Below are 18,530 nucleotides of genomic sequence, written 5' to 3' on the forward strand. Positions count from 1 at the left end.
AAGAAGACTTCTTATAAAGATGGCTTGAAGATGTAATTACTTATATATTTATGTCTCTTCTTTAATAATGATGTAGCCCTAAGGGCATTGTAAAAAAACTATAAATAGAGGCCCTTGGCTAAGAAGTAGAGCATAAAGTTCTCTTCTTTCTTCTCAAATTCGTCCAAACTCTCCTCTCCCTTCTCTTGGAAGTTGATCTATAAACTCTCTCTCATTTCTCTCTTCTTCTCTTCTTCTCCTCCTTCTGCTCCTTCCCCTCCTCCTTCTCCTCTCCCTCTTTGGCTCGAGATCATTATGAAGGAGTCCTAAATTTTACAAGAGCAATTATTAGTAGAATTTCCCAGGCACTAGTTTTTGGCTGGTGAATTCCGATAAGGGAACATCGATGACAAAACATCAGGTGTTCGTAGTGTGTGAATTTTCCCTCTCAATTTCAAATGCAGAAAAAAAAACCAAACTATGGGGCACAAAGTCTACCCACTTTCTCAGCGAAGCACAAAAAAAAAAAACTCTCGGGTGAATAATAGACTTGACTCACGTTAGATGTTGGGTTCACTCCTATCCTCTGTAAGTAGTGGGTCTATAGGCATTGCTTAGAAGTGATTTTAACAAATAATAAGAGGGTAATGGGGATCACTAGAAGATAATATGTTGGGGCCACCATGTGTTTTTTCCATCAGAATAACCAATGCTGACAACAATCAGCAACCAAGAAGTCCTTTAATAATAATGTCTCTGTCAAAAAGATATAATAGCAACAGCTAAAGTGGGCATGGGCCCAAATAACACGTACCAAATAATGAAATCTTTAATAAGGTCACATGAAATAATCATCAGAGAGTCTATCCGAAAGTTGTCCACCAAATAATACGTTGATCGAGTAATAATAATTTGAGTCAATATCTTACTTTATCAAATTCTTACTTTATCAATATCTTAATTATCACTCTTTAATCACTAATTGCATATAGTATTAATAGTAATGAATATAACAAAATAAATAAATATAGTATTTTATTAATAACATAAGTATAAGTTAATAATAATTATAAAAAAATAAAATTATTAGTTTATTTAATTATAATAAATAAAATACTTAAACAAAAATGTATAGTTTTATAATGTCAGGATACTAGATCAAATTTTTACTTTAACAATATCTTTATTATCACTCTTAAATCACTAATTTAAGATAGTATTAACAGTAATGAATATAATAAATAAGTAAATATAATATTTTAATAATAACATAAAATAGTTTTTAGTGTGGTACAAATTAATAATATAATTACAAAAAATAAAATTATTAGTTTAATTAATTATAAGAAATAAATAAATAAAATGCCTAAACAAATATGGTTATTTTTTAATTTATAAATAAATATCTACATTATCTACATTATCTTACATAAATAAATAAATAAACAGAATACTTTATTATAAAAGACTTTGATAGAGGGTAATGTGGGTTAATACTTTTAAAGCCATATAAAATAATTTATTTTAAAAATATTTAATAATGAACAAAATTACTTGTAAAAGTGTACAATTCATAATATAAAAGTAGATGTTTAGATAACAACATGTTTGTGTCTTTAATATAAAAAATTCAAGTTAGTACATGTGAAAGATAACCTACATCTTCATATTCAATAAGATACAATAATCAATAATCACGCCACAAATGAGTTGGTAACACATCTTGGTAATATGATGTTATTGCGGATTATAATGCACGCTCCTTGCGAATATTTATTAGTTGGATGTCATCATCCACAAAACCATCACTATAATAAAATAATTTCTTTAAAAAATATTTAATAATGAACAAAATTACTTGTAAAAGTGCACAATTCATAAAATAAAAGTAGATGTTTAGATAACCACATGTGGGTGTCTTTAATATAAAAAAATCAAGTTAGTACATGTGAAAGATAACCTACATGTTCATATTCAATAAGATACAATAATCAATAATCACGCCAAAAATGAGTTGCTAACACATCTTGCTAATATGATGTTCTTGCGGATTATAATGCACTATTTATTAGTTGGATGTCATCATCCACAAGACCATCACTATTTTGATCATCATTTACACCTGCTGTCTCATCATTTTTTCCACCAAACTCATAACTTGAATCATCCTCTCCAATTTCAAAGATATCTTTGTAATCCTCCATATGTATATAATTATGTAATATACAACAAACAATTACAATTTTTGTCTGGATCTCAAAAGTAAATGGAGGAGCGTCTTTCAATATTTGAAATCGAGTTTTTAAAGTCCCAAAAGTATGCTCAATAGTAGTCCTCAAGGGATTGCTTAAAATCTTCGACTGAGTACGTTCTAAAGGCCGTTTGATGTAATTAGAGTATAATTTGACAATAACATCTAATACCCATGGCTATGGAGTTTCCCACACCCAAAATCAATATGTCATATAACGGACACCCTTCCTATCTATATTTGTCAGCATCCCTGTGTTCCTAGAAAAAACAAAAAATATTTTAGAAGTCTTGGGATGCTTAGTAATGCGAAAAAACATGTTTTCCTATAGTAGATTTACTAACCTGATGTAGTTTTACCAGACTGAATGACTTACAGTAACTCATTGTATCGTTGGATCCCAACCGAAGCCACTAGTATTGAGACAGCCCATTCTTGTTTGGTACATTTTCTTCCATGTCCTTGTGTGATTTTTCAATTACTCACACAATTTTTTATTAATTACGTCTTTGTTGAACTTATTGACACAGTCAACAAAAACCTCGTGTTTCCAAACACAATTGGGCAATTGTTGCCCATATTGACCTGTTCGATCAAGAGGTCGAGCATCTTGCTATCTTTTTCGAAGGTTTATGTGTCGTATGACCTTCAATAAGCTTCGTCCATGACACCCTTTCCTTTTCTTCCTCTATCCATCTTAAAATTAAGCCCTTGAAAAGCCTAAACCCTAAACACAGAAAAAATGTTATTTCAATTAACCTTAAACCCTAAATCCAAAAATTATATCCTAAACGCTAAACCCTAATTTCAATTAACCTAAATCCATAAATTATACCCTAAACCCTAAACACAGAAACCCTAATTTCAATTAACCCTAAACCCTAAATCTATAAATTTACTCTAAACCCTTGGAAAGCCTAAAACCCTAATTTCAATTAGCCATAAACCCTAAATCTAAAAATTATACAATAAACCCTAACAATTGAAAAGCCTAAACCCTAAACATACATAAATTATAATTGCAATTGACCCTATGGCCTAAATATAGAAATTAAACAATCAATACCATTCAATTACACAGAAATTAAATAAAATAATATCCAACAATAAATAAAACTAAAATATATAGAGAGAATGGGTTATAGTGGAACACTTTCTAAAATTTGGGGAAAATCAAAGCCAAATGGGGAGAAATTTTTGAGGAAAATTGAAGAAAAAGAGGGAAATCTAAGCAGAAAGAGGGGAGAACGTGAGGATTTGGGGTGACGAGAGGGCACGACAGCACGACAAGATGGCAGAGCTCGAGAGATGAGTGGGATGAGGGTTGGGAAGAGAGAATTTTGAGAGAGGGAGATGGCGAGCCATCAAAGAGCGAGAGACAAGAGAGATAAGGGCTGGGAAGCAAAGAATGTTGAGAGAAAGGAGGATGGAGGAAAGGTCGAGAGAGAGGAGGACGAAGAGAGCGTCGAGCGAGTGAGTGAAAGTGAATGAACTGGGTTTAGGATCAGAATTCACTTTCACTCATTTTACACTGGAGCTAGTGAATATGAGTGAACTAGTTCATTCACTTTCACTTTCCATTGTGTGCGTACACTTAGGGGGGTTAGTCCACAATGAAGTGGAATGAATTCCCCCCGCATTATCTAGTTCATTAAAAAATGGCATTAGTGTGAAGAGAATTGAATTGAATCGAGATTACACCGTTTCATTCGCTTAGGCAAAAACGGAGGAAAGCTGATTCCTACCTATTTTGCGAATCATCTACTTTCCTCGCGCCACGCGTGATGCGCGCCCCCCCCCCCCCCCCCGGCCCGTTGGCCTTCCTCCCTCGACCTCCGTTGCAGAGCACGGGAGGCCGAGAGGCTCTGTGATGCACGGGAGGCCAGGCCTTTGTTGCAGAGCCTCTCGGAATCCCGACTTCTCTTTTCTTTCAACCTCCCTCTCTCCCCCCCTCTCTTCCTCTCCTCTCCCTCTCGACCTCCGTTGCAAAGCACGGGAGGCCGAGCCTCTCGGCCTCCCGGCTTCTCTTCTCTCTCGGCCTCCCTCTTTTCTCCCTCTCGGCATACCGACGAAGCGCCGCCTCCGCCTTTGCCATTGCCCGCCGCAGTCGCTGAGGAAGACGACGCGCTAAAGAAGAAGATAGTTTAAATTTTCCTAAGTTAGGAAAAATTAAACCATTGTTTGATAATTAAACCATTAGTTTTATTTTTTGTTAATATATTATTAATTAATAATATGTAAAATATATATTATGATATTAATAAATTAGTATATTTATTTATTTATTATATTTTTGTATTAAAATAGTGAGTTTTAATGTTAAACTATATCTTATGTTATTAAAAAATAATTTATTTATTTATTATATTCACTTATGTTATTTTTAACTTTTTTATTTATTTTAAATAATTTATTCTAGTCACACATATTTAGTATATTAATTTATAATAAACTGTAATCATTAATTGGTTTAATTATCCAATTGCTATAATTAATTAAACCATAAGGTTTATTTATTATATTCTCTTAAGTTATTTTTTAATTTTTTTATTAATTTTAATAATTTATTCTAGTCACACGTAATTATTGTTTTAATTTATAATAAACTATAATCATTATGTAATATAATATAATTTTTTATTAATTAGGATATTAATATATTATAATACTACAAGTTAAATCACTTATAAGTGTAGTAACCATATTTATTTTGGTTAATTATATGTTTAGGTATATATTCTATTTAAATATATTATAAAAGGTTACTTATTCTTTTCTTTATATCATACTTTTCATTTGGGGGCACTAACACTGGAATCTGTTTTCCAGCCACTTGAACTCGTCTACACTAACTTGAACTCGTCTACACTAACACCCAAACATGAGTTAAAGTTGAATCAATTCGTTTTAGTTCAATTCAATTTTTCACTTCAATTCAAGTTTATTGTGGACTAACCCCCTAAGGTTTTTGGGTAAGTGAGAGTGAAATCATTTTCACTTTCACTTTCCCCGAGGGTTTTCATAAATTAAAAATAAAAATAAAAAGGAAAAGGACAAGAATAAGAAAGTATTCTTAATTAACTTAGCACTTCAATTTCCACCCGGCAAGAACAAATTCCGAACCAGAAGATGATAATGGATTCCTCACTGCACAGTACCCACGTAAGGAAATTTCCATTTGCAGAAGCTCCAGAACCCACCAGACTGGCAGACGCCATTCATGCCATTCATATTTAGGCATCATAGAGACATAACTAAGACAGTCCTCAATTCTAATGCTCTTTAAATTAATTAGTGGCCAGCTCGAGCACCACCTCCGAAGCATTTTTCTTCCTGTTTTCCTTTAGAATCTGAATATTTTGCAGACATGGTGAGAAAGAGACCTTGCTGTTTTATATTTATGTCTGTCCTAGAATATGCTGTGTGTACTTCGGACCTCGCGCGGGGTTGTTTGAGCGGCGGAAGTACTAATGGAGGCGGAGGACGACGGAAGAATCAGGAAAGGTAACGTTGAATTTTATAATTACATCTCTCGAGCTCTGGTACCCTGCGACGCCATTATGAATCAGTCACTATGCTGCAGAGTCCTGTTTCTGTTTTCTTCCATCTCCTTTCTGTCTTTCGGAGTTGGGACTGACCATGGGTATAAATTTGCTTATGGTGACCGGTATAATCCAGGAAGTGTGTGGACAGCAACAGCTCACGCAGTGACAGCAGTGGTAGGCTCAGGTGTGCTTGCACTTCCATGGAGCGTTGCTCAGCTGGGGTGGATTCTTGGCCCGCTTGTTATCGTGGGATTCGCCTCCATCACCTTCTTCACTGCGGTTCTACTCTCGGACTGTTACAGAACTCCGGACCCTGTCAAGGGAAGAAGAAACTACAACCTACATGGATGCCGTGAGAGCCTGTCTGGATTCACCTCCATCACCTTCTTACTGTCGTTCTCTTTTTCTGCAATAAATAGGTGCAAGAGATGTGGTGGTGTGCGGTATAATTCAGTACTGGATGGATGCTCTGGGGCGTTATGGTTGGATATACGATCACAGCTGCAATGAGTATGATGTCAGTTTGGTGTTCATTTCTTGTTTATTTTAGAAGATTGATGAAACCTCGCTGATGGATAAAAGTAAAGCAGGGCTGTGAAACGCTCAGACTGTTATCACCTAAAGGGAGAAGAAGCAGATTGCAAGGGAACTGGAACTGGAAGCATCTACCTAATCATCTTTGGGGCAACCCAGATTGTTCTGTCTCAATTTCCAAGCTTGGAAAAAGTCACTTTTCTCTCGGTTGTGGCAGCGGCCATGGCCTTTGCTTACTCCTTCATTGCGCTCTATCTCTCTCTCGTCAAACTCATCGCCATTAACCATGGCTTCGGCGGGAGTTTAACTGGTGTGAAGATCGATTCCAACAGCATTTCTCCATCCACAAAGCTGTGGAATTCCTTCCAGGCCCTGGGGAACATTGCCTTCGCCTACACTTACGCCATGCTTCTTATAGAAATCCAGGTATACATAACACAAACACACGCCAGAGAGAGAGAGAGAGAGAGAAAGAGAGAGAGAGAGAGAGGCTTTCTGACTTTGATTAGCTAGTCATGTTGGTCTAAAAAGTACTGAAAATGCAGGACACTCTTAAATCACCTCCTCCGGAGAATAAAACCATGAAGACAGCTACTCATCACTTAAATGGGTATTTAAGTGATGGAGAAATGCTGTTGGAATATCTACTCTGTTCTACGTTTCTCCGGGTTGTGTGGCCTACGGAGCTTTCGGCAATGTTGCTCCAGGAAATGTTCTCACCGGATTCCATGAACCTTTCTGGCTCGTCCACATTGCAAACCTGGCTGTCTTCGTTCATTTAGCTGGTGCTTATCAGGTTTATATGCACGTTGCTGCCTCGTTTATTTCTTTTAATTTTGTTAATTTGTTTTCTAATGCTGACTATGGCTATTGACTAAATGCAAATCTATTCTCCCTAGGTGTATGCACAACCAGTTTTCGCCTTCTACGAGAAATGGCTGGGCAAGCATTGGCCCTTCTCTCTCTTCTTCCACAGAGTTCACGCGTTAAGGTTACCCTTCTCCAGAGACCACTCTTTTCAATTCACGTTCAGCAAGCTTATGCTCAGGACAATCTTCATCGTCTTCACGACCCTCGTCGCCATGATGCTGCCCTTCTTCAATGCAATTGTGGGTTTGCTTGGCGCCCTTGCCTTCTGGCCCTTAACAGTATATTTCCCTATCACGATGTACATTGCACAGGCAAAGATTACAAGGGGAAGCTGTAAATGGATGGTCTTGCAGAGCTTGAGCATGTTCGCTTTACTGGTCTCTCTCCTCGCTGCCCTTGGCTCCATTGCTGATATTGCTGATCGTCTCAAGCACGCCAGGCTTCTTAAGCCAATTAGCACACCCATGAGTTTGTTCTTGAAACTTGACTAGGACAACTCAATTAGGGTCATAGATCAAAAGATCTATAGAAGTGTGATTGGCTCCTTTACTTATGTGTTAGATTTCAATACGACCTTAGAGAATCTCACTTAGCGGTTGTGAAAAGAATTTTCGAATATCTACATGGAACACCAAAATTAGGACTTTGGTACTCAAATTCCTCTATCATATATCTAGTAGGTTACTCCGATTTCGATTTTGTCGAATGCAAAATTGATAGAAGAGTACAAGTGGTAGTTTTCAATTACATGAAAACATGTTTGTCTCTTGGTTTTCTAAGAAACAACACCTGGTTGCCCTATCTACCACCGAGGCTGAATACATAGCTTGTGATAGTTGTTGCGCACAACTCCTATGGATGAAATGGCAACTAGAGGATTATGGCTTAGAGAAAAATAAAATTCCAATCTATTGTGACAACGTGAGCGTCATAAGTCTAAGTAAGAATCTGGTTCACCACTTTTGATCCAAACACATTGAAATTGGATATTACTTCATTCAAGAGTTGGTTCAAAATAAAGTGATTAGAATTGAATTTGTTCCAACTAAAAATCAATTAGTAGATATTTCCACAAAGCCTTTAGGATTTAATTAGTTATCTAAGCTTTGAGGAGAACTAGGCATGAGAAATCTACCTTCATCGCCTAGGCTAATAAATTTGAGTTTAAAGAATACATCCCACAAAAATCTTGTCGAGAGAAAGAAATGAAAACAAACAGATCACTTTTCAATCACTATACATAGGGCATTGATCGATCAACGCATATGGATTGATCGATCAATAGAAGCAAACTAATCGATCATTCATAATTGAAAATGAGAAGTTGAAGACTTTTAAACAATGTTTCACTTCATTTTTCATTTCAAACTCTCCTCTTCTCTTTCTCCTTGACGTATCTGGCCCCAAAACTCCTTTCCCTCTCGGATTTCACTTATTCTCTTACTTCCTAGCCCTCGAAATCTCAAAAGTGTTTGATTTGCATCTTCCAAAGGCCTTACCACACTTTATTCAAACCAAAGATTTTACTTTTCACCATGGTGAGGACAAAGTTAATAGCAAAGAGGTCTACTTCCTCCAAGGAATCAAACGTTTGCAAGGAAATGTCCAACTGGAGAGAGAATTTTTGGACCAGAGTATAAAGGAGTATGTATTTTAAGAATTGTGTCTTAGAGCATTGTAGGGCCAAATAAGGCTGATGTAGGCTTTTGCAAGAGAAAAATTAGTGGATTTGAGAACACACCTCGGACCTATATGGGTCCATTGGAAAGTGAAGAAGAAGTTTTCCCTATACTAGTTAAGGACTTTTACACAAACCTCGAGGAGGAAGAAGAATCACCAGGTAACTTGAAGATAACCTCATATGTAAAGAAAACCTCTATCTCACTCCATTCCACTACACTCAATGAGATTTTAGGCACCAGCTTCATAGGCCTAATATTAAAGAGAGTTGGATTGGCTACAAATCATTCAAGTTGTCATCCTCCAAGTGTTTTTGTTTGATTAGAGAGCGGGAAGCTCCTATGAAATTAAGATGAAAGACTTTAAGTATGAAGCTCCTAATATATATGGAGATTGTTACCCATATCCTCAACCCAAGGAAGGGTACATTCTCAAGATTGACTACCGCCGATATCTTTTGGATGTGGACCATTACTCAAGGTGTCGAGATAATTTTTGGATACTTCATGGCTCTTAGGATAATGGACATTGCTTTGAGCACGAGAGAAAACAATCTACCCTTTGCTCAACAAATCACCACTAGGGGTGGCATCGAGTCGAGCTGAGCCCGAACCTGCCTATGTTCGAACAAAGCTTCGAGCCAAACCCCGTCTTGAGCCTAAAATTGTTATCGAGTTCGAGCCCAAAAATTTTAACCTAGTTCGAGCCGAACTCGAGCTTCAACATACATTTAAAACTTTAAAAAAAAAAATATATCTATATATATATATATATATATATAAAATAAATTGTATATAAAATTATGCATATATTTTACATAAAATTGGGTATGACCTCTACATAAAATTGGGCATAACTTATATATATAATACATGTATAAGATTGGGTATGACCTCTACTTAAAGTTGAGCATAATCTATGTATAAAATACTTATATAAAATTCGGCATGACCTCTACTTAAAATTGGCCATAATCTATATACATAATACCTGCATAAACACTCCATAAAATTGTTTATGCATTCCATAAACACTCAATGAAATTGTTTATACACTTTATACACTCCATAAAATAGTCTAAACACTTCATACAATGCATAACATTTTGAATAAACTCTATACAGTAATCAAACACAACAAAATTAAATGAAATATCACAATCAATTTACAATCACCCAAATAAAAACTATAAATTCTTTAAATAAAATCCTATTACTATTAGAGACTTACAAGAAATATTTTAAATTTTTCTTAGGAAAGTTAAATGGACCTCTTATTACCTTTTCTAAGGAAATAAATAAAAATTAATAATTAATCTAATATATTATTATACTTATCGATAAATTTTTAATTAAATAAAATGTCAAACACAAAATTGCTATGAAAATTACCTCATGCTAAAAGGATTATATCATCAACTGTCAAATACTTATTCAAAATTTTTCTATACGGTTTTCTAGCCCATCTTAGCAAGAAAATCTTAGTTAGAAAATTATATGATTTTTTAACAAGAATTTATAATTAGAAAAATATTTTCAAAAAACATGAGGCACTAATTGTCCCTATATTTCTACTAAAATTTATTTTTAACATTTATTAAAAAAACCACTAATAGTCTCTAGAAACATATTTCTACTAAAATATCTTTTCAATTTCTTCAAGAGTCATGAGGAAGGGACAAAGAGTTTTTTTCTCTTGTTTATGATCTCACACGTAGGGGTGTCTTCAAATAAATTATATATAAAATTATGCATACATTTAAAAACATAAAGATAGGGGAGATTCAAGATTGAATTTCAATAATAGATTAAAATACACCAATATTAATCTTTTTTACTCTAATTGTTGTGTGATGTTAGAATCTGGTCATAAACTTACGATGGCCTCCTTAGTGCCCTTAGAAGAAAATTTATATTCTAGGAAAAACTAGAAATATTTTTCCTATGATACATATTCCCAAAAAAAACCTTTAAATAAAATCCTATTACTATTAGTTACTTATTAGAAAATTACAAGAAATATTTTAAAAAAATTTTAGGAAAATTAAATGGACCTTTTATTGCCTCTTCTAGGGAAATAATAAAAATTAATAATCAATTTAATATATTATTATAATTATCGATAAATTTTTAATCAAATAAAATGTCAAACACAAAATTACAATGAAAATTGCTTCATGCTAAAAGAATTACAGCATCAACTGTTAAATACTTATTCAAAAAATTTCTATACAGTTTTCTATCCTATCTTGGTAGGAAAATCTTACTTAGAAAATTATATGATTTTTAATAAGAATTTTCAACTAGAAAAATATTTTAAAAAAACATGAGACTCTAATAGTTCATAGAAACTTATTTCAATAAAATGTATTTTTAATTTTTTTCAAGAGCTATAAGGAAGGAGAGTTTAAGGAAAAAGTTTTTTTTTTTTTTACTTTACTATCTCGCATGTGCGAAATCATCTTCGCGCAGTGGAGGGGGGAGATTATTTCTCCCCTAATTTCTCCCCTGAACTTATTGGTTCAGGTTTTCCACTGAGACGACGCGAAGGGAAGGGGGTTACGACGCCGAGGAGGACCTGTAGTCAGGGATGACGGCTGCTACGACGGTGACAGAAGCAGCGGTGATGGAAGCGGCGACGACGGAAACAGAGGCGATGGCGAGGAGAGGAAGAAATCAAACAGACGGCCACAGAGGCGGCCGGCGAGTAGTTGTTAACGGCGGTAGAGGCGGCGACAATAGTCGACGGGAGGGGCTCGGCAGTGACGAGGGGAGAAAAATCCCCCCCCCCCCCCCTCGCTCTAGCTCACGCCCCCGCTCCAGCTCCCCCGTTCCCAACCCGATATCGATCTCGACTCACCCCGAGCAGGCTCGCGAGCCGACGAACCAAACCTAGCTTCGGTCGAGCTCGGCTCATTAAGGTAAACGAGCCGATTTCAGAGCTCGAGCTCGATAGATAACGAACTGAACCGAGCCGGCTCGATTTGAAGCCACCCCTAATCACCACCATCCTCCATCACTTCAAAGTGGACCTCACCAATGAAGAAAGCATGAATATGACAAAGAGGATGTCAATTGGTGAGACAAAGGTATGTAAGTTTGGCTTCACCAAGTGGAGAGGCCAATGGGTGCAAAAGGAGGCAATCGACAAGGTGGCTCCTTGGGAAGTGAGCTCCAAAGACGAGTTGAATTCGAATTGATCTCAGTTTGAGCAATGTGAGATCTTGAAGAGCAAGCATATCAATGACCCCACTTCGTCATCCGACTGATTCCAATAGTTCGAGGAAGCCATTGATGAGCTAAGAGAGACCCAAGCTTCAATAGCGGCCACACAAGAGGAGTTAAGGATGGGTCAGCATGAGCTTTGAGAGGGATAGTTGAGGATCCACACTATGCTTGAGACTCTTCTCAACCGCTTCGCACCACCACCACCGCCACCGCCTAAGCACTAACCACTTCATCGACCGAGCCAACCCCTTACTCGATGTTTTGTATATGTTGCTTGATATTATGTAAATTCTTATAGATCAATTAATGAAAGGCCATTGAACAAACTTTTTGTCTATATTATAATTTGCACTATCTTTTTGAATTATGACAAAAAGGGGAAGACAAGAATCAACGCATTAAACCCAAAACTAAAATTTGAAAACTTGACGTTCAAAGATTAAGGGGGAGCTTTTTCCCTTAATTGATTATCTTTCTACGCTCCTACTTATAGGGATGATTTTATTTTTATTCTAAATTAGGTTTTGTCATAATAAAAAAATGGGGAGATTGTTGACCAACAGTTGACTCTCATCTTGATTTTGATGATAACAAAATTTAATTAATCTAACATTGGCAATTCTACTATTTTAGATGCAATTCCTTCAAGAGACACAAAAGTCAAGGTCTATCCAAAAAGAACAAACAAAAGCTTTTCAAAGACCTCGACCTACACTTTCATGTCAAAGTCATCTTGAAGAAGTGCCCTTAAAAAGAAGAAGCAATGAATTGAAAACTCACAAAACTCCATCTTTGTAAGAGAGCAGTTCAAGACCTTCAAACTTGAGGTACAATGGAAATTTTTGGAGCCTTAGGATAAAATTGCATAGTTTACTTGTTTTATCAATGCATACATATGTTTTAAACATGTTAGTATCACTTAGGATCATTTTTAATCATGCTTTAAAAACACACATAGAGATATGAGCACTAGATTGATCAATCAGCATATGCCAAAGAATGATCAACTAGAATGTGCACATGCCAAAAATATAAAGTATGCTCGATCAATCAAGGGTGATAATTCAATCAACTAGAACATGGCCAAATTTTTGTTTAATGAATGATCAATCATTTCCTATGGATTGATCAATCAATGAATTTACGAAGATTAATCGATCAACCACTTGTCCTTGATTGATCATACAAAAGTTTGACAACCAAGGACATAAAGTATGATCGATCATAGGAACACTATTGATCCATCATACCTGCAACGCACATCTTGTAGGAATTCTAGTTAATCAGTCAATTTTTGGACATCAATCAATCAACTTAACTTTTCAGACCCAACGGAAGGATATTGATCAATCATACCATCAATCAATAAGTTTTTTTGTAACAAAAACTTAGTTGTTACACTCGATTGATCGATCAATGCTTTACACTGATCGATCAATGACATGTACACTTTTTGCAAACGGGCAAATAACGGCTTGTTTGGCTTGGGGAACTTATAAAAACCCCACCAACGTTCTTTTGAGAAGTAAATGAGCATTTATCGGCATACCAACTGCAATCTTAGCATTCAATCTTGAAATTCCCTCATAAGTTAATTTTTTAGAGAAAAAAAGCTTCAACTTGCAACTCATTCCACTACTCTCAATTTCATTTCCTTGCATTCATTTAGTCAAGCTCCAAAATCTTTTCAAAGTGTGCATCAAGGCTAAAGGCATGGATAAATCAAAGGAAAAGGTTTGTCTCTCCAAAGTTCAAAGGGTGTACGCTTTTCTTTTTTCATTGTTATTTTTTTATTTTATTTAAGAGAACATCTAAAACCTTGAATCTATATTGAAGAGCTTTCTATAGCTAGAATCAAGCTCAATCTCAAGAGAGATTGCTTGTAATCATGTATTTGAGCATACACTTGGCTTAAAAGAGAGCCAAAATCTCTTTTGTGTAACTCCAAACTAATAGAGTTTATATTAGTGTAATTTTCCAAGCACAGGTTCTTGGGTAATGAATACCAATAAGGAAATTTCAATAACAAAATATCTTGTGTTAATTGTGGTGTGTGCATAGTTTACTTTTACTTTTACTTGTATTTATTTTAAATTGAGTGCACTTGCCTTCAATGATTAAAAATTCAAATCCACCAACACCCCCTCCCCCCCCCCCCCCCCTCTGCTCCTTCAGCAGCCACCTAGGCCAACATAGTCAAGTCTTTTTGTTCAACCAAGTGGTGATTTTTTCTTGAGCTACCCTTAAACTGTGAGTAGTCACCTTTTTTTTAGCCCTAAAATTGAGCCTTTTTCTACCTTTAAAATGGAGCATAGTTTTTTCAGACTGACATTTTTTTACTAGGGTATGGGGCTTTGTTGTTTGCCTAGTAGTAATTTTTCTTCTTCCATATTTTTTTTGTCCAAGTTGGGTCGTTATGTCCTTTTTATCCCCAACTTGAGGGGAAGAAGTAAAAGAAGTACAAAAAAGAAGTATTTTATCCCCATGTTGTGGTAAATTTGATGTAACCAAAATATCTAATGGGGAAGACCAAATGATGAATTTTTCAGATAAAGAAGTTTAAAGACCTAGTATGAAGAGCAAGAATATTTTTTCTTTGCAAGATGAAATTACAAACCCCAACTTGAGGAAAACAATTGAAGAACAAACATGAAAAAAGTCTTACATGACTCTCATGGAAAAAACTCTCATGAGTAGAGGGTTTAGCCAAGAAGGAATTTTAGTATTATTAGACTTCTACTTTGTTAGAGTTGTTCAATTGGTTGTAGGACTTATCTTTTAAGAGTTGTACTTTAGGTGTAACTAAGATATGGGTAGTTTAATTTAACTTGGACTACGTGTGCTCTCTCTATTAAAAATAGAGACCAATTGTACTCAATTTACTTCAATCAAAGAACTATTTTCTTTCCCCAAAAATTCAATAGACATCACTTGTTGATCTTAGGATGAGGATCGACCTATAGATAAGAGGTTGGTAGATGAAATGGAGGGTTGAAGAAGATTTTGGATGATCAACAAATGTTTTGATCTTATTTGGGATTCTCCATAAGTCATGGAGTATTCTTGTTCTACTCTCACCGTGGGTAGAACACGTTAAGGATTTCTCAGATACAACATTGTTCTCTAGGGTGGGACAAATCAAAATTGTAGTCTCAACTTCATCTATCAATGGATTAATTTGATATGTCGGGCGAAAGAGATTGATTTCTCTCTTGAAGTTTAGAAAAAGGAGGAAAAGGGATGAATATAGATGCAATTTATGAAGCATTGTGTGGAAAGACAAGCTATAGAAAAAATACACTAAATGTTTTAGATAAGACTCTATCTTCACTTTTACTTACTCCATATGCAGCAAAACCTCTAAAGATATGAGTCTGGTTAATACATTACTAGTTGAAAACTGGAGTGAAGATCAATCTAAGAGTGTGTATAGTGGATGTTATTTTCCTGATTCATATCAAGAAAAATAAATTGCTTGAACATGGAATCACCATTATCTTGAGACATCATGGGGTACACATACTACATCTAGGAGTTAGACCTCTTGTCAAATTTGTAAACATAAAAATACTCTCCATGCTATAAAGGAAAAAATGCTAGATAACAAGAACTAAGGTAAAGGGAAAGAGAAGAAAGAGACAAAAAGACACCAACAAGTGGGTAGCTCCTAGGAGAAAGGGAAAACAATCAAAACCTCTCAAACAAATCCCTTCCCAAGATTTGGTATCTGCCATCTATGTGCTCACCAAAACATTATGTTGGTCTCAAGATCCCTATTAAGATAATTTTGATGATAACAAACACTTTAGTAATTAATGATGTGTATTGAAAATGACTTACAGTTAAAAAGGTTCCCAAAGGAAATTTCTGGTAGTATACTTATTTGACATCCACATGACCAACTGAATGACCCAAACAAAGAGGTAAGTAGGCAACTCACAATAGAAAGTATGACCTAATAGCATCGTTTGTCCAAGTAAGAGTGCTCACATAGCAAGTATGAAAAGTCCTGACTATGAGGGAGAAAAGGAAAAAAGAGAGAAAAAAGAAACACATGGCCAAAGAAGGTCATCCAATTGGACATCATCCATTCAACTAGACAAAAGAAAGAAAATCCCCAACAATGGAGAAGATAAGAAAAAGAAAACAAGAGAAAAAAAATTTAAGAATAATGAAGGTCAATCATATGACTTAAAGAACTTGGATGGCCCATATAAAATTGCCAAAGCTAATTATAGAGGTCAATCAAATGACTCCAAATCAACCAAATGACTTTGAGAGAGAAAACTCTCTATTGCAACTCGTTTGGCATATCCACTGAACAATCAGGCAAATTAACTAGAGCCAAAAAACTTTTATTGTAACTCACTTGGTGACCCAACCAAACACCAAGTCAATGACTTGAACTAAAAAAGCATCGATTGAAACTCATTCAATGCATCAACTAGACGACTTGAAGAAAATAAAAGCAATTTACAAAGGCCAGCTAGATAAACCAATATCCACTAGACAACTTCCTCGAAGACAAAATACAAAAATACATCTTGTACTCGGTTTGGCCAAGATAGGTCTCCAAATTTTGTTAGTGGCCTATCTTTGTGATTACCAATTCGTAACGAGAAATTGAGGAATTTTCTCATGTATTTTAGTTGTGGTTTTATTGAGATTTAAAAAGGCCAAAAGGTCTTTTTCCAACTTCAACACTCTAAAATCCAAACATTTAGAACTTGTTTGTTTAAGTTGACTTCACCCCAATGTCTTCTACTCTCAACTCCTAAGGCAAAAACAACCTCCTAAACCCACATACACTTTGAAATCAAATTTGGAGATTGGATTTGAGTTTGTAAAATGTCATTTATCAAAGAGCTAACTATTATCAACTTTGAAATCTTTATTTACTAAGCATATTTCATGCTAGAATACTCTCAGAATTTGAAATCATATCATACATTCTAGAATATTGATTTGCTAGGGCATGTGAAGTGATCATTACATGACATTCCAAGCTTGGAGAACTATTTTCAAAGTCCAAGCATTAGTGAACTCTTACATTGAAATTCATGAATGATCTTGATCCAGAAAATCTAAACTCAAGATTTAGATCCTAGACTAGTGAACTTGCATTGTGAACTCAATTTAAGTTGAGATGCTTTATGATTTTTCTATTTGAAATAACAATCCATGTTTTGATTGAACGTTGATTTTAATATCTAGTCAAAGAAGGACCTATCAAGTTGCTATCACATTGCATAGATACTTAGGATTGATGTGCCTATTCTGATATATTTGAATTGTAAAATTTGCCTATTGAAGAGCCAATTGTATTGGGCTGAATAGTAAACAAGTAACCCTTGCAAATTTGGTTAGTTCTTGGCAAGGCAAGACCTTTCCCCTCCTCAAGATAATTGAGGAAAATCGTTGTAGTTATAGAAAGAGGTTGGTCAGCTTGTGTTGTTGTTGTTATGAGTCATAAGTCCTTTGTTGGGTTGGATTACCTAGTTAGTTGCAAGAAATCCTTTTGTAGCTCTAGGTTGTATGCCTAGTATGCTATTTGTAAATCTATGTGAGAAGTTCATCATAAATTGGTTGTTATGGTCAATAGTGGTATAAGTCCATGTGAGGGCAGCATTATAATTAGCCTTACAGGTAATTTGATGTAAGTGTTACTTGGCAACCCTAACATAATAGAACTCCAAGATGCAAAACACTTTGGGAGTGAACTAGCAATCCAAGATAGGATTATGAACCATTATAAAATTTTTATGTTCTTTGTGGACTTGAATGTTTGTGCATGTACATTTGATTGTTAAATTGACTTGGCACATCAAGCTGAAATTAAGATATTGAACATACTCATAATTAAGAGTATAACTAAAAGGAAGTTAAAAATTAGTAGCAGTAACCAATTAATTATAAGATTTTGCCATTAATACTCCTTCAATAGGTTGCATTTTCAAATTGGTTTTGATTTGAGTTTTTTTTTTTTCCAAAAAAAAAATTCTTACTTTGAAATCAAATTATATGGGAAGTTAATTGGGTTTTTATCATAAGTTGGAAGGGCACATAGGATGGGTGCAAACTTGTTTCTGATTGTATGAAAGCACTATATATGAGAAAAATTGTTAGATTCTTTGAGAAAAGTCATTGTGGTTGAGGTAGAAATGTTAAAATCCCAATTATGGGTTTAGGGTTTAGGTTGTGTGGTTTAGTAAGCTATTAAAAATCTCATTTGTGGGTCTAGGCCTTTGAGACAAGTTTATCATTGTAAGAGGGTTCAAGCAAGTATGCCTAGTTTGGAATGTAGAAGGTCCTGTTTTGTAGGCAAAATTGTAACTGTACCAAGATCACATATTGTATCAGGACTCATAAAACTAGACATGTGTCTATCGATAAATAGTGTTCCTGGCTTTTTCTTCTTTAAAGAAGTTACTTTATTTACGGAAA

General features: G+C 35.1%; 1 pseudogene; it reads left to right on the forward strand.

Moving 5' to 3' along the window:
* Positions 1-5,700: 5,700 nt before the first annotated feature.
* LOC137946627 (amino acid permease 4-like) lies at positions 5,701-7,670 on the forward strand (annotated as a pseudogene).
* The last annotated feature ends 10,860 nt before the right edge of the window (positions 7,671-18,530 follow it).

This window comes from Aristolochia californica, unplaced genomic scaffold (assembly GCF_029961685.1).
Source record: "Aristolochia californica isolate CCGP_79_NKW_82.1479 unplaced genomic scaffold, dmAriCali1.0.hap1 SCAF_12, whole genome shotgun sequence".
Taxonomy (NCBI): domain Eukaryota; kingdom Viridiplantae; phylum Streptophyta; class Magnoliopsida; order Piperales; family Aristolochiaceae; genus Aristolochia; species Aristolochia californica.